The following is a 4,862-nucleotide window of genomic DNA, read 5'->3' on the forward strand; positions in this document are numbered from 1 at the left end:
CCTGATTGGTGCCACGGGGCACATGCTGCAACTCCAACCCCCAGAATTGCTTCCCCGTCCTGCGGACTTCCGCCAGGTAGGCTTCCATGTGCTCATCCTTTGGCTCGTACACCTTGTTGGAGAAATTGACAAGGAGCTGTGAATCGCCCTTGATGGTGGGGCGTTTCACTCCCAGGGCGGCCGCGGCCTTCAAGCCTGCTATTAAACCTTCATACTCCGCTATGTTGTTGGAGACCTTTTCGCCTTGCTGGAAACAGAGTTGTACGGCGTAGTAGAGCTTGTCCTGTGTGGGCGATATAAGCACCGCCCCAGCTCCAGCGCCGTGCCTGGAGAACGCCCCATCGAAGTACATGACCCAGCCTTATGGCACCTCGCTTCCCGGGGATAGGGACCGATCCTCATCGGCCTTGAGGCCTGGCGCCTCTGTCCACTCTGCCACAAAATCTGCCAACGCTTGCAGTTCTATGTGGGTGGCTGGTCCTATTTATAGAGGCCCTGGTCCTCTTCCCAAATATTGAGCGGGAAGGGAGCCAACAATGGCGGGCTAATCTGAAGGGGGACAGCAAGTATCAACTATCCTGACAAAAGCAGTCTTCGCATGCGCAAAGCTCTGGCGATGACGCCGTCTTGGGCTCCACGGTGACCTCCATCTCGTAGTCCTCCTGGTCTTGGTCTCGTTGCACCGAAATGGCAACCTTTGCCTGACGCCTCGGTACTCCACGGCTGCGCTTGCCCCGTTTGCACCAAAGAGGAAAGGAGGACGCTGCGCGTGCTGGCACCTACCTGGTGCCCTGAGTCGTCATGGCTTGCGTCACGGGCACCTCGCGAGGTACCCTGCCTTGATCTCTCTGCCTCCTCGCGAGCTAGCCTGACGAGGCAGTGCCTAAGGAAGCTCCGTGTCGTCCGCCTCGCGAGGCTTGGCCCCTCGCGAGGGTCTTGAGTCTTGTGTTGATGAAGATGGGCCGTGCTGGGCCCCCTTTGAGCCACGCCGCAGGCTGCAGGTAGGCAAGTCTGGGGACCCCCGTTCCCAGAACGCCGACAGCCGAAACAAAGGAGACAACACGAAGAACACGGCAGTAAACGCGGGATTCAAAAGCTCTCGGCCAGGTCAGAAGCCGCCCTCTAAAGGCGCCAGAGACGAGCTGTCCAGCCTGAATAAAATTCTGGACAAAATATGTCAGGTCCATAGCACCCCTGGCAAACCAGCCAATCATACCCACAGAGAATGTTGGGTCTTCAAACAGTCCGACAAGCTCAACACCATACACAAGGGGGAGGATACACCAAGTGAAGATGAGGATGAGCCTCTCAAGGAAGACACTAGGGAACAAAAGAAATTTCCACCAGAAGTCAAAACAGTAAACGTGTTACACGTGATCAAGGGCAGAAACAAAACGGCACTCCAAGAAAAATACGCCCAAAGGCCTATCACCGCGGAGTCCTGCCACTGGTCGTCTCAACCGATCACTTTCGACCATCGTGATTACTCAGCAAGTGTCCGGCGTGCAGGATGGGCTGCCCTGGTATTAGACCCAATAATTGACAGATACCACTTCATACGAGTCGTGATGGACGGTGGCAGCAGTCTAAACCTGATATACCAGGATATAATCTGCGAAATGGGGATAGACCCAACAAAAATTCGCCATAGCAATATTACCTTTAAAGGAGTAACGCCAGGCCCAGGGGCTCGTTGCATGGGCTCCCTACTACTAAAAGTTATATTCGGCCTCCCCGATAACTTTCGTAGCGAACATCTAACCTTCCACATCGCTCCGTTCCAAAGTGGCTATCAAGCACTACAAGAACGCGAAGCTTTCACTCGCTTTAATGCAATACCGCACTACGCTTCCCTCACACTGAAGATGCCCAGTCCACGTGGCATCATTACAGTGAACAGAAATGTTAAGCAATTCCTGCGCGCCGAAGAGCGTGCGGCTGCCTTGACAGCCGCACACTAAAAACGGCCTCGCCAACTAACATATTTAGTAGGTCGTCACGACCTCAAACACGGTTAGACGAGTCCGGTGCAACTATATGCAATTTATACCAGATCAATGATCACACCCCTATTACAAATACAAGGGGCTCAGCGTGCGCAGACAAGTGGCAATTCTTACTCACTCTGAATTATACATGGTTTATTTAAAAAACTACTTTTTGCACGACAGCTTTTTTACCTAAGCTCCTCTCTTCTACAGATAATCATTGTGCTATACCCGTCCAGGATACGGCACAATGGAGACACAGGCGCAGACGTGCAGCAGGGACCCGCTCCAAGGATTCTTTTTAGATTAAGACCCTGCGTAAACCTTTTTTACTGTCTCTTGTTGATACATATCCGTCGAATTCTCAGTACCATTGAGAAGGATGCTGATGTCTTGGCATGTGGCCACGTCAGAATAATGCATGTACCTGGACACAAGGGCCTTCTTACAAGCGACACTATTTCGGCCCGGTTTATACCATAAAGACCGAATACCTTAGGGAGTGTTCGGCATCGCGAGTTCGGCCTTATATGCATCAGCTCTGAATCATTGTCTTTGGTCAAATGTTGGGTTTGCCCAGCTCCTGTGTTTTGGTGCCTTACGTTCCGCTTTACCGGCTAAGGTAGCACCAGGAGAACTACTGTGATTGTGCCCTGGTTCATCCGGACGAGCGCCTCAGTAGAGAAAGCCGAAAACTGACTGTCATGATATAGCGTGAGACTGGTCAACCACTTGATGACCTATCGGAATGCTAGAATTCCTCCACCTTAATGAAGGGCCGTTTTTCGGCCAGGCATATATGCACCCTGTGATCGGGAAAGTGCGGAGCCACCAGGGGCTATCTAGTAGCCCCACTGTCAAACTCCTATGGCTAAGTGAAAGTGTTAAAGCATTATAGTCTGGTTGCCTCGCTCGCTGCGCTATCACCTCCTTATCAGGACCAAGACGTTGGGTTAAGTGTGAACACACGTTTTTTGCGAGCACCTCCGCATTATATGCGTGGGGGTTGAAGCCGGCGGCTGCAATCTTTCAGGTTATACACATGTATATATAAACGGCCGCACAGGAGGTATCATACTACTTTCAGGCAAAAGTATAAACATAGCCTTATAAAAACTTCATAAAAGCATTATGCTTACAATGAGAATATGTATCACTCAAACATAATATTTTTCGAGCACTGGGCCTCTATTAAATGAGCACCCTCGAGAACTTCCTCGAAATAGTGTTCGACAGCCACACGGCCTATGGCCGAACCATGCGCTGCAACAGTGGTAGCGTCCATCTCCGCCCAGTATGCTTTAACACGGGCAAGGGCCATCCACGAGCCTTCTATGCACGCCGAACTCTTCATTGCATTAATACGCACCACCACATCAAGGAACTACTGCACTAAGCTGAAATAGCTGTTCGGCTTAGGCCCTTCCGGCCATAGCTGATCCACAACAGACCTCATGGTGAGTCCGGACAATCTATTCAGTTCGGCCCATTCAGCTAGCTGGTCAGTCAAAGAAAGCGGACTCTCTGGAACGTGGAATTGCGTCCAGAACAGCTTGTCCACTTCAAGATCTGTCTGACCTTGGAAGTACTTGGCCGCATCGGCAGCGCTCGCCGCCAAATCCATATACGCATCTGCCGAGCTCCACAGCCGATCCAGAGGGGCATACCATGGATCTCCGAACTTCCTCCATAAAATGAAGGGTTTCCCAGCCGCAATATCCCCGGCTTCCCGCAGCTCCTCCTTCTTCGCCCTCATAGCAGAATGGGTGTCTTTGTCTGCCGCCGCGACCTTCTCAAGGTCTGTTGCCTTCGCTTGATTTTCTTTCTCAAGGACCCGACAATGGTCGGCAGTGTCTTTTAACTCTACGGCCATCTTGGCCATCTTCTCCTGGCTCCCGCAATGTGTGGCCTTCTCGGCTTTCAGCTCTTCGGCTGCCTTCAAAGCAGCCGCATTACTAATCCTTGCTTATTCCTTGGCTCGGGCAAGTTCCGCCTGCAAGGCTTCCACGGTGGCAGCTCCATCTATAGTCATAACATATTAAAGATACTGGCATTATGCTACTCTTACTATGTGGTGTTCACCGGATGATAACACTTACCCTGTGCCTCGTCAAGCCTCTTGTTAACAAGCTCGATGTCGGCATCTTCCGCATCCAGTTGCCATTTTAATTGGGCAAACTCATTAGTTCGGCTAGCCACCGGAGCTTCCACTACCTGCACATAGAGGCAGTCTGGTTATTGCCTGGGAGTACAATCCTCTGTTCGCCGCCGGTCTCGACGACAACCAGAGTCTCAGGGGCTACTATCTACACAGGGCACACCGAACTTATGCAGTACTATCACATATTATCTCACATACCTCAAAGCCTGTCAGTAGACTCATAAAGGCTTCATGTAATCCGCTTTCAGTGGACGAGATTCTCTCCACCACCGTACCCATCAACATACAGTGCTCTTCTGAGATGGACGCTCGCCCCACCAACTCCCTCAGAACGTCCGACCGCACACCAGGCGGTGTCGGACTCTTTCGTATGCTCTCTTCGTGAGCCGGACACTAGGGACTTCTGGGGTCTACGAAACTATCTTCTCGCCTCACCGGATCTAGAGAGGCCCTCCGCGACGACACTTCGGGGTCGCCCGCTTCTGGAGCGGAGGAGTCCGGGGGAGGCGTTTCGCTCTCCATCATCTCCGGAAGAAGATCCCCCGAAGACGAACTCATTTGAGAGGGGCTGAGGTCCGAACTGCAAGATATATGCGGTGGTTGTTTTCTCAGAGGAAAAAGATAGCATACTCTTACTATTAAAATATTTTGGATCACTTATGACTCGTTGGATGGCTGATCCCCTCGCGGACTTTGTGCGGCAAAAGCACCCT

Source organism: Triticum aestivum, chromosome 6A (assembly GCF_018294505.1).
Source record: "Triticum aestivum cultivar Chinese Spring chromosome 6A, IWGSC CS RefSeq v2.1, whole genome shotgun sequence".
Lineage (NCBI taxonomy): Eukaryota > Viridiplantae > Streptophyta > Magnoliopsida > Poales > Poaceae > Triticum > Triticum aestivum.